The sequence below is a fragment of the Erythrolamprus reginae genome, chromosome 3, assembly GCF_031021105.1.
Source record: "Erythrolamprus reginae isolate rEryReg1 chromosome 3, rEryReg1.hap1, whole genome shotgun sequence".
NCBI classification, from domain to species: domain Eukaryota; kingdom Metazoa; phylum Chordata; class Lepidosauria; order Squamata; family Dipsadidae; genus Erythrolamprus; species Erythrolamprus reginae.
The window spans coordinates 110,793,849-110,820,948 of NC_091952.1; the positions used below are offsets into that span (position 1 = coordinate 110,793,849).

Below are 27,100 nucleotides of genomic sequence, written 5' to 3' on the forward strand. Positions count from 1 at the left end.
CGATGTGGTGGCTAAGTGTGGTGCAACCTCACCTGCCCCATACAGGGCTGAAGACATCCACGGGGGGCCCATCCGAGCAGGGCCCTGGAATGTCGCCATCTGCCCGGCCTGGGCCATCTGCCCGGCCTGGGCCATCTGCCCGGCCTGGGCCATCTGCCAGGTCTGGGCCATCTGCCCGGCCTGGGTGACCTCTTCTTCAGGATCCCTGCCCCAGGCCGCCGATGCAGCCGGGGGGAGCCCGCCCGGGCCCGATCCAGACCGCCACCTCTCCAATTCATCCAGCCTCTCCAGGACCCTGGCCCAAGAAAGAGAGGGAGAAACATCAGGGTGAGGGGCAGTGGGCAGAAATCCCACCACCCCCTCTTATGGGACCACACCAGGGGGCCCCTCCATGTTGGCCCAAGCTCGGGCCGAAGGCCTAAGAACCCTCCTAGGCCGTACCGCTGGTTGGGCCGGAGGGGCCCTGGCTTGCCTCTTCTTCGGGGCCATCCCACCTACTACCAATGCAATGTGGTAAAGGAAACACTAACCCCAAATCCCCCGCACTAAGGCCACAGGCCCTACCAGGGGAAGGCCCCGCTGACTGAACACCCTGGGGCAGAAGAACCCTACTACGGGGCACCCCCCCCCAGTGGCCGCAGGTGTCCCAGAGGCCAAACCCCCCCCCAACCCTGGGCAGGGCCCCAACAATGCCCCTTCCCAGCCGGGAGCGTTTCACCACTCCCCCTCGAGCCCGAGGGGGACCAAAGACCACCAGCGCCGACGCGCTCAGAAGCTCTCCGCTGCCGCCGTGAGCTCTGCAAAGGCCTTTTCGCCGAACTGAGGTGCCACAAAATGGTGGCCGCAACACGAGGCCGCTCCAAAATGGCTGCCACAAGCAGAACTCAGCCGAATGTCTGCTCGTGGCTGATATTCCGGGCGAAAAGCCTCAGCCTGGGCCTGCACGCCCTTATATAGGGCAGGCAAGCCCCGCTCGGACCAATCAGCAGTCAGGCCTTGTTGGCCTGACTCTCGGGCGAAGTCTCGTCTCGCGAGACTTCGCCCGAGACCCAAGATGGCGGCCGCCAGGAGCCCGTTGTCTTCCCGGCCCTTCTGCAAATGCTGCCGGCGGGTAAGTCCGCCGGCGCTAATATGAAAGTTATATGAATGTATTGCTGTCGTATGTTTATTGTGGAGGTAATATTAAATCTATGTGCCCTTTCTTTGTACAGTAGATTTCTTTTTAGGTAAATGGTGTTAAGTTTCTTCAACTGGAGAAGTTAGAGAGTTCTTAAATTTAAAAAAAACTCTGGATGATGCTAAAATTTGTTCCTTCCATTCAGATTAAAATTGTTATGGAATTATTGTTGCCTTATAGAGGTAATGTTAATTTTATATGACCTTTCTTTGAAATCATTTTAATGAATGACACGATGTTATTGGTTATGCAGATGAATCATGGCTATTTATCATTCCCACAAACGTGATGATGCTGAATAACTACAAAGAATAAAAATCCACATCTTTCTGGAGGCTATTTTTTATTTGAAGGATAGTTGAATAATTTTCAAAATTGTGGAAAAAGTTAAAATACTGTACTTGCATATCTAAGTGAATGAACAAAAGCTTTCTAGAACTTTGTTTTTAACTTCAGCTGATTGGTGCAAGTTAATCATAGCCCCTTTTTCAAATTCATCTGGCTTTTTAATTTTAGCTTGGAACAGTTCAGTTTTTTGAAATGGATTTTAGTTATAGGGTATGATATAATCATCAGTGGCTAATATTGAGACAGTGTCAGAAATTTAGATTCTGCTTCTATGAGAGACTCATATAGTAGTGTTGACAAACCATAGATGGCCAGCTAAATCTACCACTCTAATTTAATTTATAAACAAACTCTGAACTTCCTAAACACAAACCTAATAAATACATGAAAAATATACTAATTGTATTGAATTGAAAAATCTGGCCAACTAAATCAAAATTTCAACAAATCTTGTCTACATGAACAGTGGAGTAGGGCGTACTTGTATTTAGCACTTAGAAACACTTGGTCTGTGAAGGATCTCATGTGTAGACTAGCTGAAAAAAAATCCTAGAAGGCAATGGCAAGACCATTTCCATATTGTAGCCAGGGGTGGGCTACTGCCCGGACTGGGAGGTGGGGAGATGCAGTGGGGTAGCAAAATGGAGCTCCATCCCAGAACATCCAATTTGCACTGAAAGATGATGAAAGAAAATGCAGGGCGTCCTGCATAAACAACGCCCACAGTGTGGTAGTAAAAAGTTTGGTAGCCCTTCACTGATTGTAGCCCTCCACCCCCGCAAAAAAACCCACTTTATGAATCTACCTATGTTGTCATCAGGAATAAAATTCAACTCAAGGATTTGATTACCGGTATATTATTGCCTTCCCGTTCTTTGAAAATTTTTCTGAATTCTGATTATTTTATTTATTTATTTATTTGTTTGTTTTATTTTATTTTATTTATCATACAAATATAGTATTGTATTGTAGTATGTTTAACATAATATAAGTATAAAGTAGAGATAGAAAAGATAAAGAGACATTAGGACAGGAACGGTAGGCACTCATGCACTCTTAGAAAAGGGGAGAAGTCTATTGTAGATAATGTAAGGTTGAAGATTTTGGGATTGGGGGAAGAAACAACAGAGTCCGGTAGTGAATTCCAGGCCACTCTAGTGCTGAAATTGTATTTTCTGCAGTCTAGTTTGGAGCGATTTACATTTAGTTTGTATCTATTGCATGCTCTTGCGTTGTTGTTGTTAAAGGTGAAGTAGTTGTCAATGGAGTACATTGTGATGTATGATTTTATGAGCAACAGTTAAATCAGTTCGGAGGCGGCGTATTACTTTCAAATGATGATACCAAAAATGGACTGTATATTCACTAATGAGCTCTATGCATACATTTACTTCCTCTGGCTCTGATTTGGCAATTGAAGTCAATAAAGAGAATGTTTAGCATTATATTTGATAAGTTGACTGCAACATTTATATCAATAATTTGGTTTTGCATGGGTTTTACTGTATCTTGTGAGATTATGAGCATCTCTATTGGGCTGACTGTATTACAGGATCTATATGACATTAATAATCCTGTGGAATAGATAGTCACCTTGTACAAATATGATAGGTCCCACAAAATAATTTATATATGAAAATATTTTTGTACTGCTTTAGAATGAGCACAACATTATGTCCCGTTTAAATGCCAGTGTCAAATGAGATAACAATGATTTTCCTCCCATTTATCTTAATATATCAACTGTGCTTTGGTGCTTTTTGAAAGAGAAAGAGATGAATTGAGGAATCTGCCACATATAATATAGATCCTGGACCAGGGAAGAGGAGGGAAAGATAAGGGAAGTGAGCTTCTTTGTCCTTCGTATGCACAGGAATCTGTTCCCCAAATATTGCTTCTTTTGTTTTTCATAGCAATACCAGTAATGCAATTATATTTCTTGAGCATCATACAATTCTCAATAATAAATTCTTTGAATTTAGTTAATCTGGTTTTCTGGTATCTTCAGTATTGAAGATGTTGATAATATCTTGTCTTCATTCTCACAGTGGATCTACTTCCTATCTATTGTCTTTCTACCCAGACATGAATGGAAGAAAGCTCCATTTTTCAGATGAGAGACCTGCCTCTGAGCACACTTATTTTGGAATGGAGCCACACCGGCTTTTAACATTGTTGTTGTCCTCTACCAACAATTTGTAATACTGTACATTAAGGTCAATGTTGCAAATACAGAACTAAATAATTCACATGCCTTCTGTGGAACTAGAGGGTCAATAGAACTAGAAGGAAGTTTAAGCAGATTCTGTGACATCTGTACTCTAAGAGCAAACAGAATATATTGTAATTTCTAGGGTTCCTAATACTAAAAAGCCCAGGAAGTTTATGGAACTCCCTCAATGTGCTAAAGTTTCCTAGCTCACAGCATTTCAAGGAATTGGATTTAAAAATTGGTTCTGTGACTTTTCTCTGAAAGTGTGATCTGTATGACGGTAAGACATAGAATGGAGTTCCATATAATACACGTCTTAAAGAACCCACAGTTATTCATTATTGGACTTCTAGACCATTCAGAAGCCGTGATTCTCAGCCATTTTATGATGGTGCAGAAATCAAGCACGAGCCAAGGATAAATGTGCACGTAAGAGAGGGGGAGGATGGGAGAAATGTGGAAGATTTTTTTGAGAAATAACTCTTGAAACAATATCCTGTAAAATCTTAACAGGAAAACTGATAAACAAAATAATGTGTTTATGGAAAAAACCTCCTTATGTTTGGTTCCAAAAATAGTGCTTTCTGTGATAGGAACATGAGAACTATGGGAGAACTCATTTTTCTTCACTGTTAATATCTTTTTCACTGCTGTGATTAGTTGATGAAATAACATCGATGAGCTATACGTTGGCATGGAAGGTGCTGTAATACTTGTAGTTTGGAGTTGAAACTCTCATTGTTAAAGGAGACAATCACACCTTGAGTTTTAGATATGCTCACAAATACATGCATAGCATTTTTGGTTAATCATTCCAATATTGCTAATGTTTTTTTCTGTTCCAGCAATGGAAAATCCTGCTTGTAGGCAGCTGCAGTACTCAGGATGATGCACACTTATACAGTGTAAAACATCATGCATCAATGTACCAGCTTCTGGAAGATCAGTTAAGAAGAAAACTTAAATTTTTCTTTATGAATTCCTGTGAAAAATTCTGGGCCCGAGGAAGGAAACCGTGGAAGCTGGGTATACAAATTCTGAAAATAGCTATGCTCACTATCCAGGTGAGATACACAGCTGCAGTACAATTATTACTTACACATTTTTAGCTACTGCTATATAAATTCAAGAAATTATAGCCAGTTGAGTGTCAACCTCTGATTTACTGCTTCTTTAGAGACTTGTGTTTTTAGAACCATCTGTACGGTTGGTATTTGAAACTTTCAGACCTTAATACAGGCAGTCCTCGACTTATAACCATTTGTTTAGCAACTGTCTAAAGTTACAATGGCATGGTCATATGATTAGAATTTGGGCGCTTGACAGCCAGCATATACTAATGATGGTTGCAGCATCCTAGAAACATGTGACCTGCATTTGCAGCCTTTCCAGCTGGCTTCCAACAAAGTCATTCCAACAAGCAAAGTCAATAGGGAAAGCTGGATTTATTTAGCAACCGCATAATTCAATAAATTACTGCAGTGATTCATTTAAAAACCATGCCCCCCCCCCATTTTTTTAAATAAAATCAGGTACAACTCATGTAATAATTGCCTTCTTTAGCAAAGAGAAATGTTGGTCATAATTGTGATTGTAAATCAAGCACCATCTGTAAGTATTGAAATTACCTGTGTTCTTACACACTGAATATTTTGGAAGAAAATATTTTTGTCAAGTATTTAGTATTGACAAATTTAATAATGTTATATGTATCTTCATCATATGTTCTCCATCTGTGTTGCAAAAGAACTTTCATAAGTGCCAGCTAACATAGCTATCTCGTTAAGGAATTATAGAACTTTTAGTCCAAATATTTGATGGATGCTGGATTGGGGTAATGAACAGAATAAGCTATTAGTCAAGTGGAGACAATGAACAATATCAAGATTACACCTGCAGTTTCATTTTATTATTATATATGTCACTCTTCAGCCTTCTACTAATTAAATGCTCATTGTTCACCAACTATAAGGAAATCTGTGTGTTCAGAATATAGTATGAAAATGTCCAATATGAACTATACTAATATTATATTATGTTTTTATTCAGCAAACCAGATCCAAGATCAAAAAGAATAAAATAGTCATGATATTGAACTGGGCTAAATTATAAGTATAACAAGAATACAGTTACATAAATATAGGAGGAGTCTTTGACCACTGAATGAAAATAAAAGTTATAAAATCAGAGGGATGGTACCCAGCTTTTTTTCCCTATATGTTCAATTCCTGATTTATTTACCTTTCACACTCTCAGAGTAAAATGAAACTACCAAGAGAATGAGTAGGGAATGGTGGTAAATTTTCAAAATATACAGATAAGAGGCACCCTTTTCCTCCCTAAAAGAGGCTGAAAATTTGGGTGTGACTTATACTTTGAATGTTACTTTTTCAAAGCTTTTTTCCACAGCCCTAGCAAGGTGCTGACAATGTTCTCTGCTTCCTATGCCCTCCGAAGAAGGTTTTTTCCAGCCCTAAGTCTTTGCAGGCTTGCTTTCATTCCTACCCCCTCTGAAAAAGGCTTTTTCAGCCCTAACCAGAGGATAAAATAATGTGTTGAAGCTGAATTGACTAAGAACACTAGCCAGATGAATACCTGATACTAGCCAGATGAATACCGAAACTAAGGCGCGTCTTACACTCCAGTGTGTCTTATACTCTGAAAGATACGGTAGCTACGAATACTCCATCAATTAAAAAATTTAATATATTTGTGGTCAGAATGGACTTTTTGAGTATTTTAGCTGAAGAATTCCCTTTCTATTGATATTTTCAGCTTGTAGTTTTTGGGTTAAGCAATCAAATGGTGGTTACATTTAAAGAAGAAAACATGGTATCCTTTAAGCATCTATTCCTGAAAGGCTATATGGACAGCATGGATGACACCTATGCAGTGTACACGCAAACAGAGGTCTATGACCAGATCTCTTTTGCAATAAACCAGGTAATATCTATCTATCTATCTATCTATCTATCTATCTATCTATCTATCTATCTATCTATCTATCTATCCATCCATCCATCCATCCATCCATCCATCCATCCATCTATCTATCTATCGGCTGTATGTTCCAGCATAAGTCTGGAATGGCTCAAGCAATTTTAAACAAACTTGGTACACAGATGATTTACCCTCTGGAAACAAATACTGTGGGAGTAAGACACCCTAGCACCCCTTAGTGTATATATGTGTTCCAGCATAACTCTGAAACACCTGGGCCATTAATGAGAGCGAGTGCAGCGTCCTAGAGTGGACATTGTCTGTGATGTCACTTCTGTCACAGCTTCCTCTGGAAAGCCAGCCATGACATTCGCCCTCCACTGGACCAATGGGAAAGCACCTGATATTCCCTTCTCTTGACAGAAGGTGGGCCAAAGTGCCATGATTGTAGAAAGGGTGGGAAAGAGGAGTGCATTGGAGCGGGGAGGGACAGGACAGGGGTGATGGGCATGGGGGTAGGGGGAAGAAAGGCCCCTCTCAATGACTCCCTGTCAGAGGCAGACAATGCCCCCTGGTGGATTTGGGGCAAAGTGCCAAGATTGTAGAAAGAGCGGGAAAGAAGATCGCATGGGAGGGGGAAGGGGGAGGACAGGGGTGATAGGCATGGGAGTAGGGGGCAAAAAGACCCTTCTCAATGGCTCCCTGTCAGACAAATGCTTTGACGTCTATAAATACCTGTGTAGCGCTGGGTTTTCATCTAGTATTTTATAAAACATTGTACACTGAACCTAAAATAAGCTTGAAAAAGGCCAAGTCATTATATGTAAACAGATATGAATGGAAGGAAAATCACATTGGTTTCCTATACCATAGAGCTTGCATTGGCTCTAATGAGGCAAGAGATGCAGACCTTTTAATTCCATAATAACCTCATGAGATAAAGGTAACACAGGCAATTGGCCCATAAAAATGAGGTTTTCTATGACTGAATCCATTTGACCAAGTTTTATTTGAACCTTAATCTTTGTAATTCTATTCATGAGATCAATAAATCTGAAAAGCAGTATGTTCCATCGCAGACATTCTCTTGCGTCTCCAATTAGTTCAGTTTTCATTATCAGGCCGCTCCATTAACTGGTTGTACCTTGTCGCTTAGTTCTTACAGCTGCGTGCTAATTCGTTTGAAAATCACGCCTACGAAAAGAAAGGATCAGAAGAGATGCCCATGGCAATATGTCAGTACTTCTACAAGAGAGGAATTATCAGCCCTGGAAATGACACTTTCGATATTGACCCAGAAATTGAAACTGGTGATATACTGAACGACTCAAATCAGATAGATTGTTTCTGTGTGTGAGAGAGAAAGGAGAATGAGAGTGGGGTGGGCAGAGGTCAGAAAGAGAGACAACTTGAGCAAAGTCATAGTGTTTAAAAGCAAACACATAGTAATTTCCAGTATCATTACAATATAATGGGTAGACACTTCAGATATTTTATTTGTACAGGAAGAAATTCAACTACTGCAGATAGTCCTCACTTAGCAATTGCTTCATTCAGTAATAGTTCAGAGTTACGACAACAGTGAAAAGGTATATTTAAGACCAATCCCTGAACTTGCAGCTATTGCAACATCCATTGTTACCTTCTCAGCTTGTTTCCAACAAGCAGAATCATTGTGGAAAATGGCAGGAAGTCACAAAAGTCACATGCCATTTTGCTTAACGACCTGAGGTGATTTGGTTAATGACTGCAGTGGAACTATCGTGTGATGTTTCACTTTATGACTATATCACTTAGTAACTGTGATTAGTAAGTGAGGACTACTTGTACATTAGAGTCTTGTTTAAGTCATGAAAAACTGCAGTAGTGGTGCTTCATTTAATTCCTTGCCCCATTTCACTCAAATGATGTCAGCTTCCGTCAGACCTAATATATTCCATATAGCTGTACATTGTTTATATCTATGGAGATTCTCAGTCATCCAGGTTATGGTTGTCCTGAAGGTGCTTTTTCAAAAAGTAACTGGACTTTCTGGTTTTTCTTTGAAGATGTTTTGCTTCTCATCCAATAAGCTTCTTCAACTCTGAGCTGAAGAAGCTTCATGGATGAGAAACAGAACATCTTCAAAGAAAAACCAGAAAGTCCAGGTGCCTCTTTAAAAAAGCACCTTTAGGGTGTACGTGGTTTAGTTTCCAAGTGGCCTGATACCCTGCTGATAAAAATGGCTCACTCATAGCCCAGTGTGTTGACTTTATTGTATCTGAAGCAGGTTCTTCATACTGGTAATTATTGAACAGAGTTAAGGTGCATCTACTTGCAAGATACTGTAGTACAGTGTTTTTCAACCAGTGTGCCGTGGCACACTAGTGTGCCGCGAGACATGGTCAGGTGTGCCGTGAAGCTCAGACAGAGAAAGAAAACAAGACTGAGAGAAAGAAAGAGAGAGAAAGAAAACAAGAGAGAAAGAAAGAGAGAGAGAGAAAGAGAGAGAGAAAAAGAAAGCAAGAGAGAGAGAAAGAGAACAAGAGAGAAAGCAAGCAAGAGAGAGAGCAAGAGAGAGAAAGAAAGAAAGCAAGAGAGAGAGAGAGAAAGAGAGGGAGGAAAGGTGGGAGAGAGAAGATAGAGGGAGAGAGAAAGAGAGTAAAAAAGAGGAAAGAAGGAAGAGCGAAAGAAGGAGGGATGGAGAGAGAGAGAAAAAAGAGGAAGGGAGAGAAAGAGGGAGGAAGAGAGAGAATTTTTTTGTCCAAACTTTTTTTAGCTGCCCCCACCCCCAATGTGCCCCATGGTTTTGTAAATGTAAAAAATGTGCCGCGGCTCAAAAAAAGATTGAAAATCACTGCTGTAGTATAATCAAAATTGAAGCAATTGATGTCCCTCATCCACAAAAGGGTCTTGCAACTCAACATTGCAAACATCACCAACACTAATTGGTGATTCAGGTTCAGGGTGAACTTTACTATTAGGAAAAGTGAGGCAGTGCCCTCAGACTGTAGACATGTGATAGAAAGCATTAGTAACCTGTTGGATGACATAAATGTTTGCTGTGTGGATTATTTTGCGCTCTTAGTTTTGCCCTGAAGTATTGAAGAAAATGTCACCTTACAATGCACTTACAAATCCAGTTAGCTTATCTGCCTGAGCCATCATGTTTATGTGCTTTAGGCAAATACCGAAATATATTGGCTGACTCTACTGGCCTTTGAAACTTTGTGAATAAATTGAGTGGACAGTCTTAACTGTTCAACATGAATATTGAGTACTGAACATATAGAATTATTGGTAGTGTCTGTTATGAGAATTCAGAAGCATTGTGACTTATTTTTGGAGTTTAGAAATAGTGACATAAATAATCTCTTAGCGAACTAATGTAGTAAACATATGTGCACAACATTTCCAAACAATACCAAAAGCTGAATTGTGTAAGGATACCTTAGCTTAACCCTCTTGGGTTTGAAAGGTATCAAAGGACTGTTGAAAGATTGAGGGTCTTTTCTGATATATGTATGCAAGTATAAAATTGGGTTTATTTTTAACAAGCAGATATTTCCAGGGATTCTTTATCAAATAAGAATTCCCATAAGGCAGAAGTTCAGTAAATATATGCATTAAATTAATGAAAAAACATAGCTGCTTTTTTCTTGCAAGTATGAAGAAAGATTTTACATCTCGTATTATTTAGATAAGACTACGAGTGACCAGACTGGATTTAATTTCCTTATTACTGATTTTCTGTCTTCCTCATCTTATTAAATATTGAGCATTTTCTATATGCCGTAAAGCAGAGGTCCCCAACCTTTTTTGCACCAGGACCGGCTTTAAGCTAGACCTGTTTTCCATGGCCCGGTGGGGGGGGGGCTTTGGTCATATGGGGGTGGGGTTATGGAGGGGTGGAGCCAGGGCCGCCATCAGGAATTTTGGGGCCCCATACAGCCTAAGTGTCTGGGGGGCCCCTCCCCGCCATTTTAAAACTACTTTATTTTGGCGACATACCAATTATGTATGAAATTACCTTCTTTGGGGAGGGGTGAAAGGGAGAGTAAGAGAGGAAGGAGTGAAAGAAGGGAATGAGGGAGGAAAGAAGGGAGGAAGGAAAAGGAAAGCAAGAAATGGAGGACGGAAGGAAAGAAAGAAAGAAAGAAAGAAAGGGGGAAGGGACAGGAACAGAGGAAGGAAGCAAGGAAACTTATGAAAGGGGAGAGTAAGAGAGGAAGACTGAAGGAAGGGAGGGAGGGAAGACGGTAGGAAGGAGAAAGAAAAGAAGAAATAGAGGAAGGAAGGTAAAGAGAAAGAAAAAGAGAAAGAAAGAAAGAAAGAAAGAATGAAAGAGAAATAAAAATAGAGAGGGGGAATGAAAGAAATGGAAGGAGGGAAGGAGAGAAGAAAAAGAAAGAAAGAAAGCAAGAGAGAAAAAAGAATGAAAGAGCAAGAGAGCAAAAGAAAGAGAGAAAGAAAGAAAGAAAGGCAACTTCAAAGAAAGGCTCACTGAGCATCTCTCACTCTCTTTCTATCCCTCTTTCTTTCTCTCTCTTCCTTTCTATCTCTCCTCTTCCTTTATCTCCTCTCTCTCTCTCCCTCTCTCTTTCTCTCCCCCTCTCTCCCCCTCTCTCCCTCTCTCCCTCTCTTGCTATCTCTCCCCCCTCTCCCTCTCTCTTTCTCTCTCTCCCTCTCTCTCTTTCTCCCTCTCCCTCTCTTTCTCACTCTCCCCCCTCTCCATTTCTCTTCTCCCTCTCTTTCTCTCTCTCTCCCCCTCTCTCCTCTCTTTCTCTCTCTCTCCCTCTCTTGCTATCTCTTTCTCTCCCCCTCTCCCTCTCTCTTTCTCTCCCTCCCTCTCTTGCTATCTCTTTCTCTCTCTTTCTCCCCCTCTCTCCCTCTCTCTTTCTCCCTCTCCCTCTCTTTCTCTCTCTCTCCCCCTCTCTCTTTCTCTCTTTTTCTGTCTCCCCTCTCTCTCTCCCTCTCTTGCCAGCTCTTTCTCTCCCTCTCTCTTTCTCTCTCTCCCTCTCTTGCTATCTCTTTCTCTCCCCCTCTCTCCCTCTCTCTTTCTCTCCCTCCCTCTCTTGCTATCTCTTTCTCTCTCTTTCTCCCCCTCTCTCCCTCTCTCTTTCTCCCTCTCCCTCTCTTTCTCTCTCTCTCCCCCTCTCTCTTTCTCTCTCTTTCTGTCTCCCTCTCTCCCTCTCTCTCTCCCCTCTCTTGCCATCTCTTTCTCTCCCTCTCTCTTTCTCTCTCTCCCTCTCTTGCTATCTCTTTCTCTCCCCCTCTCCCTCTCTCTTTCTCTCCCTCCCTCTCTTGCTATCTCTTTCTCTCTCTTTCTCCCCCTCTCTCCCTCTCTCTTTCTCCCTCTCCCTCTCTTTCTCTCTCTCTCCCCCTCTCTCTTTCTCTCTCTTTCTGTCTCCCCTCTCTCTCTCCCTCTCTTGCCATCTCTTTCTCTCCCTCTCTCTTTCTCTCTCTCCCTCTCTTGCTATCTCTTTCTCTCCCCCTCTCTCCCTCTCTCTTTCTCTCCCTCCCTCTCTTGCTATCTCTTTCTCTCTCTTTCTCCCCCCTCTCTCCCTCTCTCTTTCTCCCTCTCCCTCTCTTTCTCTCTCTCTCCCCCTCTCTCTTTCTCTCTCTTTCTGTCTCCCCTCTCTCCCTCGCTCTCTCCTCTCTTGCCATCTCTTTCTCTCCCTCTCTCTTCTCTCTCTCCCTCTCTTGCTATCTCTTTCTCTCTTTCTTTCCCCCTCTCTCCCTCTCTCTTTCTCTCTCTCTCCCTCTGTTGCTATCCCCCCTCTCTTTCTCTCTCTCCCTCTCTTGCTATCTCTTTCTTTCTCTTTCTGCCCCCCCTCTCCCTCTCTCTTTCTCTCTCCTTCTCTTTCTCCCTCTGTTGCTATCCCCCTCTCTCTTTCTCTCTGTCCCTCTGTTGCTAACCCCCCCTCTCTCCCTCTGTTGCTATCTCTTTCTCTTCCCCCCTCTCTCTTTTTTTCTCTCAGCAGCGGCAGCAGGGTGATCAGCTGTGAGGCGGAGCTACGGAACCGAGGCACGGACGGCGGCGGCGCAGGCTCGCCCAGCTGGGAGGCGGTGTTCTCGCCCTCCCCCCAGCTGAAACTGACATCCGGCCGGGGCGATTCTTCCCCGGCCGGACAAGCACGCTTGTGCTGCCAAAGGCAGCGTGTGGGCAAGCCTGCGCTCTGCTCAGGCTCGCCCAGCCTCCTGATTCTCCCCGCCCTGCCCGACGCCCCACCCTGTTCTGCATAATGTCTTCTGCCGGAGGGCAGCGCCGCCGCGGACCGGCTGGAAAACCCCAACGGCCCGGTCCCGGTCCGCGGACCGGCGGTTGGGGACCTCTGCCGTAAAGCATCTGTCTTCCCACAGAGTGTCTTTATGTGGAGCCAATACTACCTCTGGAAAATGGGACACTGAGGAAGACTCCTTTCAATTTTACTTTGGACTTCCAGAGGTGAGGAGAAATAAAAGTTGCTGGCATTCTTGAATATTTTTGGTAATGGTGAAATAAAGCTCTAGACTTGTAACTCTGACACTCACATTCAAACTGAAGGCCATTAATCTCCAGACCATTCGACAACATGAACTCCCAGACTGCTATGATTTCACACTAACAGTAAGTACAAAGATGGAGTCCTTGGAACTTTCTGAGTTTGGTTGTTTATGTACAGATAAACTAGGAAGCAAGTAAAAAAAAAATGAAATGATGAAGACTTGTAATTAGTCATTTTCTGAAGGGCAGGTTTGGGATGGGAGAATGGGCCTAGATCAGTGATGGCGAACCTATGACACACGTGTCAGCACTGACACGCGTAGCCATTTTCGGTGACACGCGGCCGCCGGAGAAACGGGGAGCTTTAGGGAGTGGCCAAGATGCAAATCTCCCTGCTTTCCAATTTCCCACCGACTGCAAGCAGGTACAGCAAGCGCAATTATTATTATTATTTTTCCTCTCCCCTTAATTTTGTTTTGCACCGATTAAAAAAAAATCGCGCCGGTTGCAATTTTAATTTCACTCCCAGGGCTATTTACCCAGGGGTCCTACGTTGCTTACATTAAACTGCTCATCCCGTAAACAAATATTGCTCCGCCAGGAAATCTACTCCAACCTCCCCTCCCCTCCTTCGCTTCATTCCCTCCACGAGCAGCGCGCGGTGTCCCCTCCCCTTGGGTCGATCGCATTGAGGAGGGCAGAAGAGAAAAATTGAAATCCCTCCGCTGAGATGGGTCTGGTCCTGAGTTTGCAAACCCGGAAGTAAGGTAGCAGCAGCAGCAGCAGTTGCTGCTGTAGTCATAATAATAGTTGGAACCCCTCGGCGGAGTCCTGCTCAAGGCGCTGTTTCCTCTTATAGCTGTTGCAGGAGACGGTGCTAAGGTAAACCCTTACCGGTTTAAATGTAAAGGATGAGGGGTTATTAATTTGTAATTAAAAAACCATGCTGGGCTTGCAAAAAAGAGAGTCCGAAAAAAGAAGTGCGTGGACGTCGCACCATTTGCTTCCTCCTTTGGCGGCTCGGAACTAGATTTTTACAACCCCCCTCTAAATAAAAGCACATGCCGGAAGGGGTGGGGACGAGGAGGGGGGAAAGGTTTGAGGAGATCAAGTAGATTGAGAAGTTCAAGTAGATCGAGTGGGTTGAACAGATCGCGGTGTCATCCTATGCACATTACTCAAAAGTAAACCCCAGTTCTGTGCTGCCCAGGGCGCAGTCTCGGATGAATTGATATTTTGACTGCAGCAAAAAAAAAAAGAGAGAAAATAAAAGGGGCCTTTTCTCCCCCACAATGCACCACAAGCTGGGCTGGAGGCACCTGAAAGTGAGACCCCAAAGCTTTACATCCTAACTAACCCTAATTCAAATCAAAGCATAGAAAGGCTGACTCGGGGGTGTTCCTTAGTTTTTTTTTCTCTCCCCCCCCTCTTTCTCTCCCAAGTAGTAACTGTGTTGCATGCTTCTTCTCTCTCCTTCCTTCCTTCCTTCCTTCCTTCATTCTTTCCACAATGCCATGACTGCAAAACGTGTGGAAGGAGGAGGGGAGTGAAAAAAAAGACGTAGCTGGGACCGCTCCTGATCCTCTGGTTTTTTTCTCAAGGTGACACACCACCCGAGTTATGCTCGGTTTTTTGGCGAATTTTGACACACCAAGCTCAAAAGGTTGCCCATCACTGGCCTAGATTGTGTCAGCTTCTTCTTAAAGTGGACTATTGCAGTATATACATTAGCAACTTAGAAGTAGAGAATGAAGTGAAATGATAACGCTGGAGCTAATCAAGAGGCAGGCACCAATGATTTATTGCTACCAGAGATTTGCCTGCCCACAGCTGCAAATACCCATTTGGTAAATCACCTATTCTTTGTGTGTTTGTTTGTGTGTGTGTGTGTCCTGCATTTCACACTAATTCTCACGGTAACTCACCTATTCTCCTTTTAGTTAAGTTCAAAACATAATTCTGTATAGTATTAGTTTTTCGACAACAATATTAACAATAATATTAATACTTTTGCTTATACGTAATTGTATTGTACATTTTAAAATTTGTTTCTATTTATTTTTGGTTGACTGTGGCTGGCGGTCAACTTGAATACTCCTCAGATGGAAAGGTGCAATAAAACCCAAATAGTGATAAGAATAGAAATATTTCTGAAACAATATTAAAAAGATGAGGACATTGGGTCAATGTTCTCTTGTTAAGTTTTGTTCGAGGGTTATTAGATATAGTCTTCCTTTATTCTATTTCTCCACTTTATTTTTAAACTGCTTAGATTTGGGGGAGAATGGTACAATGACAGAACTAAACTAATCCCAAGCATTTTCTGTTTTCTACAAAACATGCTTTTTATATGGCATCACTACTTCAAAGTTATACTTCAAGTTAACTATAAGACTTTATGGCTTTTTTGAGAAGAATAGTAGAAAGATAGATAAATAGATGGATGATGGGTAGGTAGGTAGGTAGGTAGGTAGATAGAAAGATAGATAGATAGATATAGATTTTGATTTTATTACCAAGCATTTGGCATAAATTATTCAGATTCTATCTGAACTAACGAGTGTTTAGAAATAAGAATAATAGCATCAATTCCATCTCCACAATATCTACAGATACTCTTTGATAACAAAGCTCATAGTGGAAGAATTAAAATAAGCCTAGACAATGATATTTCCATCAAGAATGTAAAGACTGGCATGTTTCTGGATCAAGTAAGCTTAAAAAACATACTTTTGTTATTATTTATTTAGTGCTTATTAGGTTTTATTGAAGGCTTAGTGATGCATGAAGTTAAATACAGTATTTGCTATAATCTGCAGTAACTATATTTTTTAAAGTATGCTTGTCAACTGAGCACGCAATTTGAATGTGTGTTACATCATTTCACCTATAGTCCTTAAAAAAAGTCTCTTTCTATATGGTTAATATTTACAGTACTGGCGAAATTCAAAATTTTTCCCTACCAGTTTGGTGGGTGAGGTTTGGTGGGCGTGGCAAGGAAGGATACTGCAAAATCTTCATTCCCACCCCACTCTGGGGCCAGCCAGAGATGGTATTTGCCGGTTCTCCTAATTAGTCAAAATTTCCACTACTGGTTCTCCAGAATCTGTCAGAACCTGCTGAATTTCACTTCTGATTTACAGTATATTAGAATGGAATTCCCCACAATGGGAAATTTGCCCCAAGTGCAAATAAGTACACAACTTGAGGGAGGAGGGGTCCTCTTTAGACTACCAAAAGTGTGAGGCATTCATTCTTTTTGATGGATTTGAATCCTTTAATTATCCACCTCTCCCTGTATTGAAAAATTAAGTAAGATGGAGGCCTCTTCTCCATTATTAGCACTCTCTCAAGGCAATTTCACGAAGAAAATTTCCCCTCAGACACAAATGAGTAGGTGTTCTATGAGAGTATCAGGTTAACTATTATGCATAGACAAATATTTATTTTTATTTATTTATTTATTATTTGGATTTGTATGCCGCCCCTCTCCGAAGACTCAATCTTATCAATCTTTTTTTCCCAGTACAGAAGAATACCCATTATATGATGATCTTTGATGGTTTTGTCATACTGACATGTCTTGCATTACTGATTCTCTGCACACGATCTGTAATTAAAGGAATTTATCTACAAAGGGTAAGCTTATGGTTGTCAGTATCTCTTAATAAATTTAATTGCAGCTTTTCAATAGCAATTTCTCTTTTCTTGCCCTCTCACGTATCCTAGGAATTTGTGACTTTTTTTCAACATCACTATAAGAAAGAAGTATCTTTCTCTGATCTAGTAGAATTTGTCAATGGATGGTATATCATGATCATCGTTAGTGACCTTCTTACCATAGTTGGTTCTACATTAAAGATGGAGATACAAGCTAAGGTAAGTGACTTGAATGCTGATTAGATCGCCTGTGTTCTAGTTTTGCAAGTCCCAATTGAAATCTTATTGACCAACCTGAATTTTGTTATTTTTATAGTTCACTTGAGTCTTCAACTGGGGAAAATGGTCACGTTGAGAAAACTGCTGCTCCAGAGAAGGCATTTTTCTAGCTGTATATTTTACCTATCCATGGTAATATCATTAGAAATTAGAAATGAGCAGTATCTGTGCATATCATCAAAAGTCTATTAATTTGCTGTGTAATGCATTTGTCCTCTTTGTCCACCAGGAAACAGCCCTGACATTTTTAGCCCATTTCTTTTTAATGGAATAAGGTTTACTCACCTCCCAAGAAAGGTCTCCTAATCTAGCAAAACTTTATGTCACCCATCTCAGTGTCAAAAGAAAAGAAATTATGGTATCCCCAAGAGTTAAAATGAATATAAAAGGTCCTTTTTTATGGGCACCCCACCTGAAATTCCGTTAGTGTAATTTATTGAACATCATCTTAATCTTCATATAGAGTCTGACAAGCTATGATGTCTGCAGTATCCTGTTAGGAACTTCCACCATGCTTGTGTGGCTTGGAGTGATCCGCTACCTCAGCTTCTTTAAGAAATATAATGTAAGGATCTTCTGGAACATTCATGCTCTTGGTATTCTTTTCTGTTATTACCTGGCAATGCTGAATATCTTTGGAAAGTCTAATGAGCATCTCTGGGTTTTTCTTGGGCCTTGTTTTTCAGCTGCTTATTTTGACTCTCCGTGCAGCATTGCCCAATGTCATTCAATTTTGCTCCTGTGCGGCTATGATCTATCTGGGTTATTGTTTCTGTGGCTGGATTGTGCTGGGCCCATATCATGCTAAGGTACTGTGACTTGGATGTTTGTCATCTAGTTTTGTATCTGAAGGGTCTTGCGCAAATGTTAACAAAATGAGCACGCTGCCAAGATATCTGAAAGGGCCAGTTTATCACTTTAGTTATGTAACTATACATGATCACCAGAATTGTCACGTATAGGTATATATTCTGCATTATCTGAGGTATTGATGCACATTAATAAAATATTGTAATATCCAGAGATTTTCAAGGGCTGGTATTGAGTAAAACATGTAACATTTATTTGCAGTTTACTGTATTTGACCAATATTTTTTAAACAACTTGAGCAAAAATGGAAATAATTTTCTTTTCTTTTGTCTGTTTGTTCCTGAATATTTGTTCTCTTCTAGTTCCATACCTTGAATATGATTTCTGAATATCTTTTCGCTACATGTTTGCTACTTTTGCAAAAATGCAACAGAAAAGCTACCTGGTGTGGCTGTTCAGCCGGATCTACCTCTACTCTTTCATTAGCCTCTTTATCTACATGGTCCTGAGTCTCTTCATTGCCTTAATTACAGACACGTATGAAACAGTGAAGGTACATAAACATCACTATAGGATGTTACGTTTAATTTTTGAAATGTGAATTTCCAAAAGTTCTGAAATAATTTTCTGAATATCAAATGATTTTGTTCATTTCATTAGTCTCTTGTGCAAACAGAGATATTCTACACCTTTGCAAGAATTCAGCATAACATCATGGCATCATCATACAAATGACACAGAGCTTGATAAGTTCATATTTACTGCAAGTAAGCAAAAAAGGGCCATTTGCATGATGACATCATGATGCAGTGTGATCATGTTTATGTCAAACTCACAGTCATGTTACCTTCATATGATGTATTGCGATGTTTCCCCCCTTTGCGGAACTGGGGTGGGCTTGGCCTGCGCATAATGCATCCAAATCACAGGCCATCTGTTCGATTTATTCCAAAGCTGAGTGATAATTTTTTTGTATTTAATGTTTTTTTGTTAGCATGGTTTATCTGGTTCTAAAGAACTGAGCAAGTTCTTTAGAACAACCAAGACTGAAGTTTAAGGCTATAACATATTGCTTAATTTCCCAACTCTATTTTAATCTGAACTACTATGTTTAATTTCCCTTGGGCAAGAGGACATGTACTATGATAACAGTTGTTTTTCCCTTCCCATTGCCTATAATATGAGGGAATCTCTTCAGAAGAGAGTTTGGGTGCTCCAACTTCCTAATATCCTCTGTAGGCCCTAAAGACAAAAAATATATAAAAAGCCCTCAAGCACTCTTCTTGCAATACTGACATGAGAAGACCCCAAGAGCAAGACAAGATTTTAAGTTAATTTATGTTTATATTGAATTACAAGGATATTTAATTCAACACAATTCCTAATTCCATGAAGTCAATTAAATCTCACGCTGACTGCTTCAGTGACTCCATCCAGCCACCTCATTCTCTATCACAGCGTATCCCAACTGGTGTGCCGCGAGACACAGTGAGGTGTGCCACAAAGCTCCTAGGGAAGCTCCAGCTGGGTGGGGCGGGGAGGTGCGGGCAGTAGAAGGAAGCTGCGGCCGCCCCTGCCTCTCCATGGTGCCTTCGGCCCCCTCGCGCTCCTGGCCTCTCGGCCTTGCCCCCCGCCCGCCCGACCTGCCCCCTCTCCTCCTCCGCCGCCCTCTGCCTTGGGGCGCAACCTCTCTCGCGGCAGCTGCGGCTGCAGCTCCTCGGGACGAAAGCGCTCCTAGCCAGGATGCTGCGAGAGGGGCGGGGCAGGCTTTCCCGAAATGGATGGAGAAAGCCCTCTCTCACAGCCCCCTGGCTGGGAGCGCTTTTGCTGTGAGAGAGGGCTTTCTCCGTCCGTTTCGGGAATGCCCGCCCCGCCCCTCTCTCGTGCGCGCCACTCCCCTATTCTCTCAGCCCTCCCTGGCTTTGCTTCTCAATCCCTCCCACCTTCCGTCTTTCCTTCCCCTCAGCCGTTCTGTCTGGGGGTCTCCCACTCTTCCCTTCCCTGCCTCCCAGGCTTTGCCTTCGCCACCCCCCCTTTTTTGGTTGGCAAGGAGTCCTTTGCCGCATCCCGCAGTTCACACTCGGCTCGAGGCCGCTTTCCCTGGCTGCGCTCGGAACCGACAGGGCGCTGCTCTTTCTCTCTCTCTCTCTCCCGTGAGGCGGGGGAAGGGAAAAAAAGCAAAAAAACCCCTTCTTGCAGCGGGCCCGCATGCGCGCTCGTGCCCGCGCTCGTCCATTCAGCAGCGAGGGAGGGAAGTCAGAGGGCGAGGGAGCGAGCGAGCGCTCTTGTCCTCGGTGCCCTCTGCAGCCTGCCTTCCTTCTTCTTTGCCGCCGCTGAGGGATGGAGAGAAAGATAGAAAGGAAAGAGGGAGGGAGAGATAGAAAGGAAAGAGGGAGGGAGGAAAGAGGGAGGGAGAGATAGAAAGGAAAGAGATAGAAAGGAAAGAGGGAGGGAGGAAAGAGGGAGGGAGGGAGAGATAGAAAGGAAAGAGATAGAAAGGAAAGAGAGAGCGAGGAAAGAGGGAGGGAGAGATAGAAAGGAAAGAGATAGAAAGGAAAGTGGGAGGGAGGAAAGAGGGAGGGAGGGAGAGATAGAAAGGAAAGAGGGAGGGAGAGATACATTGGAAAGAGAGAGGGAGGAAAGAGGGAGGGAGAAATAGAGTGAAATGGAGGAAGAGAATTTTTTTGTCCAAACTTTTCTTTAGCCCCCCCCGCGCCCCTCCAGCCCAAGAGAGAGAGAAAGAGAGACATAGCAAGAGAGAGAGAGAAAAAGAAAGAAAGATATAGCAAGAGAGAGAGAGAGAGAGAGAAAGAGATAGCAAGAGAGAGAGAGAGAGAGATAGCAAGAGAGACAGAGAGAGAGACAAAGAGAGAGAAAGAGAGATAGCAAGAGAGAGAAAGAGAGACAGAGAGAGAGAGAAAGAGATAGCAAGAGAGACAGAGAGAGAGACAGAGAAAGAGAGAGAAAGAGATACAGAGAGAGAAAGAAAGAGACATAGCAAGAGAGACAGAGAAAGAGAGAGAAAGAAAGAGAGATAATGAAACAGAGATAGCAAGAGAGGCAGAGAGAGAGCAAGGGAGAGAGAAACACATAGAGGGAGGGAAGGAGGGAGAGAGAAAGAGAGCAAAAAAGAGAGGAAGAAAGAGGGATGGAGAGAGAGAAAGAAGGGAAGGAAGGAAGAGAGAGAAAGAGGGAGGGAGAAATAGAGTGAAATGGAGGAAGAGATATTTTTTTTGTCCAAACTTTTCTTTAGCCTCCCCGCCCGCCCCGCCCCCGTTCAGTGTTCCCCAGGATTTTGAAAATATGAATAATGTGCCGTGGCTCAAAAGAGGTTGGGAAACACTGCTCTATCATCCCCTTATTCCTTTGCCCTCAATCTCTCCCAGCATTAGGCTCTTCTCCAGTGAGTCCTTCCTTCTCATTAGGTGGCTAAAGTATTTGAGTTTTATCTGCAGCATCTGGCCTTTTAAAGGGCAGTCAGGATTGATATCTAGGACTGACCGATTTAATCGCCTTGCAATCCAAGGGACTCGCAGAAGACTTCCCCAGCACCATATTTCAAAGGCCTTGCTCCCTCTCTATTATTTAATTATTGCCTTAGTAGACATCAGCATCTTCAGGTAGCTAACGTACGATTTGACAAAGCAGATTTGGCTCTGGTTAGCTTTCATATCAGAAGTTGAAAAAAATCTAGTGCTGTGGGAGGTTGAAAACCCATCCTGGAAGATGGCAGAACCATATCACTTTCTTACCATTCCTGGGCAATAAAACTGAATGGATGTATCCATGTAAATCACAAGGGGCCAGAGAAGATGGCTTTGCTCTTTGATTTCAGCATTTTCCTCTTCTCTCATATGAAAAAGTATAATTTGGCAGCATCATTTGGAAGACATCTGAATATTTCCTCCAAGGCTACTAGAGTCTGCCTGGAATCCTGAGGCTCAAAGTTGTGTTCCCCTGTCATTTCTACCAGAGCTTAAAGAGCTTAAAGACAGATAAAATGCAGATTACAAATCTACCCTAATTTCACAATCTCATGTGGAAACTTGGGGGAAGGTGGATGAGAAATAGGGTGCAAGAACCTCACTTTTCTACTTATTTAATGGCTTCTAACTCACCAGGAGAAACCTGACCTTTCCTTTTTTTCCTCACCCCTCTTTAAAAATTTAAGAGACAGAACTTCATTCATTCATAGCCCAGTGCAAAGACCTGCCAAACTCTGGAAGATACAGATTAGAAGAGGAGAGTCCTATAAATATTTTCTGTTGTTGTAAAAGGTTGGTGACTGAAGGCCTGGGTGACAGTTGCATCATCTGACAGCTTGGTTTCTTCAATATTAAATTAAGTTGGCTGCTAAGAGAACAGAAAGCAGGTTAACAGAACATCAGTCTTGAATCTAGTGAAACTGTAGGCACTTCCTCATAAGCCTAGTGACCCTACACTGGTTTGAAAGCTGCTCTGGATTCCCATGATCCCCCAATGTCATAGATGGATGGATGGATGGATGGATGGATGGATGGATGGATGGATGGATACCCATTTTTCAGAATTGCAAATGGTTAAAAGTGAAAGCAATTACTGATTTATTTTAAACTTTCTGAGGGTTGAGGAATAAAGATATCAGTGAACCTTTTAAATAATGGTGCATAAGATAACTGGTGTTAGTTATACTTTTCTAAAGTGAGCAATTGTGATTATCCCCACTAATTCTTTGGATTTTTTTATAACAATACGGTATCTAATCTTGCACTTTTTATTCAGGGTGACTTATATTTATTAAAATTATGTTCTTTAGATCAATAGATCTTGTTTGATTTATAAAATGGGACCATTTTGATTTCTTCCTCTTTATTATATATTTTGTGCAGCTGGATAACATCTCTGTACCTTTTCTCCTTTTTTAGGTCTTAATAAAAACATTGGCAAAAATAGCTGAAAGTAGTTGGAGATTCTGGAGCTAGACAATCATCACAGATTCAGTAAGAAATCATCAAAGAGGAAATTCAATTATAAGAGGCACAAAATTGTCATAAATGTTTTTGAAATATGTGCTGGTAATTATGTTAATTCTGAGTCCTAATTAACATATAACGCACAGCTTAAACTTTTTATGAAAAACATATTGTGATGTACTATCATTACTCTTACTATGTTTTGTTACAGGCACAATGTATGAATAACTCTCTATGTAAATTACTGTATTTTTCGGAGTATAAGATGCACCTTAATTTTTGGAGAGGAAAATAAGGGAGGGAAATCTGCCTACCAGATATTCATCTGGCTAGCGTCCTTAATCTGGTCGGTTTCACACATTATTTTATCTCCTGGTTAGGGCTTAAAAAAACCTTATTCGGAAAGAGTAACAATGAAAGAACCTGCCAGCTGGTCAGAGCTCGGAACATTATTAGTGCCTCGTTAGTGCTGGAAAGAAACTTATTTGGAGCAAGTAGAGCAGTGAAAAAAAGCCTGCAAAGACTTAGGACTGGAAAAAACATTATTCGGAGAAAGTAACAATGAAAAAGCCAGCAAGGTAAAACCTGGGAAGATAATTAGCATCTTGTTAGGGCTGAAAAAAAACCTTTGGAAAAAGCTACATTCGGAGTATAAGATGCACCCAAATTTTCAGCCTCTTTTAGAGTGGAAAAATATGCATATTATACTCCAAAAATACGGTAATCATACAAGATTTTCTCTGGTTTTTATAGGTAGCTAAATTACCTTAAAAGTAAAAGAGAGCAAATGGTTTCAGTATCTTCTCTCTGTGATTTGAGACATCACTAAAGGACTTTTGAGTCCCAATTGTTTATTGTTTGTCAAATCTGTTGAATTTGTGAATCAGTTAGTTCTTCAGCCAACATAAAGATGGTTGGCTTCGTTATTTATTCTAATTATTTTATGAAAAACCTCCTTTTTTGGAACTTAAACAGTCTCTTATCCATCGCTTTCATGTCTAAGGCAAGACTAAAATTCACAGGCTCCTGGTTTCTAGCCTGGTGCCTTAACCACTATTAATGCCCTGAGTACTTGTACCAGAAAAACATTCTTAACTTAATATATTTCTATTTTAAGAAATGCACAGACATGTTTTAAATGTTAGCTAGTAGCATTTCTTAAGTGAATCTCTGCAGCTGTTAAATTGATAGCACACTGGTTTCCCTGTTGACTTTGCTTGTCAGAAGTTCGCAAAAGAGGATCACATGATCTTTGATGCTATGTGATCCATGGGGATGCTACAGTGGTTTTAAGTGTGAAAATAAGTCACTTTTTTCTATTTCGAACAGTCACTAAGTGAACTGTTGTAAGTTGAGGACTGCCTGTATAGATACATTACAAGTTAATATTAATAGTGAAAATGTTAGTGAATCAACACAGCATTGGATCCATGGCCCTTCCATGAGCCAGCCCCCTTCTGGTTCTTTCTGAAGTCAAGGTTCATTGACATCAGAATCTGACTGGATCTTGAAGAGTACTCACATCAAGGCCAGATTCTTTGCATTAGAGCGGAAATCCTATAGTCGTCCTAGATGATGTATTACAACTTTTCTCCCCTTCACTAAACCATGGGTGGACGTGGTCAGCGTGTGACGTATCTGGCCCACAGACCGTGAGTTTGACACACCTGCCCTAGATCATAGAATTAAAACCTAAGCTTTATCCTGGTTTAATCTCTGTTTAAAATTAATTAGAGGAAAGAAGAAACTTGCAGTATTTGCTCCTAAGAAATTGTTTCCCTCATAGACTTTCACAATAAGTATTTGTTAGACAGTGCTGGGTTTTGGCATTTAGTGGCTGTGCTCTAGACCACAAATTTCCTAACAGACCACAGGCAACAAAGCAGGAAAAGTCTGGGTTTCTATCTTTATAGGCAGATGTCCTCCTTTTGATTAACCAATGTGATTAAATAATGTTTTAATCCAATTACAGCCAATTTTAATGGCTATTGTCTTGTCTTTAATACGCTGTCCTAGTTTTGGCAAAGGCCACAGGAGAGGTTGTTACTAGAGGGACCAAGCTTGGGTTTTCATCCTTCCAAGAAGCTTTCTGAAGTATTTTTTTTCCAAAAAAGTAAAAATGACATCAAACTATTGAAGACAAACATACTCTTTTAATTATTGCTTCTCATGCCTCCCCTGGAAACTTTTAGGGCTGTCATTCAGTGGTTTACTTTTTGATTTAGCATAGTAATTTTAGAGAGCTCCAGGGCTTAGAGGAAAAAAACAAAGTGGAGACCACCTGTGATCCACAGGTTTTCTACCACATCAGTTGTTAAAATTCAGTACTGACTTTATTTGATGCTCTCCCAATTACAGTAGATGAAAATAATTGGATTGACACATTTGAATTCTTTGGTCTATTCTTAGATAAAAAGAGATCATTCAGTAATAGAGAACTGAATATTTTATTACAGTATATAATAAATGTATCATCAGTGCAATGTGTTTCTCAAATCTTTATATTAAGTAAATGCTATCTGCTTGCAGTAGAGCAAGAATGGGCATAACATGAAATATGCTTAATTATAGTTTTTAACTTTCTGTCTTAGAACTGTTAAATAATTGCATAAAAATCTTGAAATGAAACTTGACTTTTATGGATGTCTAATTTGTCATGTGATATTGAAAAGCAAATCTGAAAAATAAATTCTATTTTTAGACTGAAATTTTCAGATGCAGAAGCAATAATTACAGCACAAACTGTTGGCAGAAGGCAAAACAATATATTATAATGTACTGTGTACAAACTTTTGAAAGTATGAAACATGCTCGCTGTTCTCATTTGTAAATCGATACTGTAGAAAATAATATATTATTTTGAATGTACATCTGAATATTATATTGAATGGTACATAATATTAACACTAGAAATAGATATTTCTTTATCTAGTAATATCTTTGTGTAATTAAAAAAATGATGTGTGTGTGTGTGTGGTATGTGTGTATGAGAGAGAGAGAGAGAGAGAGAGAGAGAGAGTAGTGGCCTAGACCAGTGTTTTTCAACCAGTATGCATGAAACATGGTCAGGTGTGCCATGGGGAAATTAAACATGAGTCCCCAAACTACAGCCCGCGTGCTGGATACAGCCCATGTAGGCCATTTATCCGGCCAGCCGCCTCCATCCGAACATAAACATTCCCCTCACAATCCCGCCAGCTATCAGCGACAGGAAGAGTGGAAGCACAGGGAACACTCATTGACCAATCACCTTCTAGGATTCATCCCGATCATTAGTGATGAACCAATAGCAGGCCGCCTCTCATCTACACCCAGGAAGGTCACCACTTGGGCTGCCGCGAACTTGTCATTGTGTGGCCATGGCGAGTAGTTGAAGCTGCTACTCCTCCCCATGGTCCCGATTTCTAATCCTGGTCAGGACTGGAGGTAAATGTTGCCACCACTAGATGAATCCTCAGCTTCAGATGGTTATGTCTATCCTGATGGTGTATATTATTAACTATATGTATAATATGTACTGTATTAGAGTGTCATTTTGGTTGGTGGTGTGCCCCAGGATTTTGTAGATGTAAAAAATGTGCCGCAGCTCAAAAAAAGGTTGAAAATCACTGGCCTAGACAACTCCCAAAGGAAGGAGAATATAAAGTTGCAGACTATATTTTCTTCTGCTTTACTTAAAAGTCTTTTTATCAATTATCTACGTCCTACCTTAAGTAATTAGCAGTAGTGAATTGATATGTCACATTGTGTGATGGTTTTATGAAAAAGTAATACAAATAAAATTGAGGTGTATTTTTCCCAATTGAAATTAAACTGAGTGAAAGTCTTGTCAAATCCAACCATGGAATATTGAACCTCAGAACTTAAATGTTAAAAGTAGCCTCCCCTTAAAGGTTTGCCTAATAAAGTTGGTAACAGGGAAGGCTAGAATTAACATTTCTGAGCCACAAACTACTATCTTCAGTTATTTCAGGCAATATCCACCTCTAATTAATTTCTCTTTTGTTGCTTTTTAGCAACAAAATTTCTGTTTAATACAGAAAAAAGAGCAAAAAGACCCTGTGCAAGAGTAAAGTGTACAGTCCAATTTGAACACATTTCTTCAGTCTAGTAAAGACCATTGCTATGTTTACCTCATGTTGAATTTGCCTATGGAAGTTGTTGCGACTATAATACCACCATTATCTATCTCGAAACTTTCCATTCTGGATAAAGTTGAATTATACTGGATCTTACAACCTAAGAATTGTCCTCCT

General features: G+C 41.2%; 1 pseudogene; it reads left to right on the forward strand.

The window, feature by feature from the left end:
* Nucleotides 1-1,054: 1,054 nt before the first annotated feature.
* LOC139165377 (mucolipin-3-like) lies at nucleotides 1,055-22,209 on the forward strand (annotated as a pseudogene).
* Nucleotides 22,210-27,100: the final 4,891 nt, after the last annotated feature.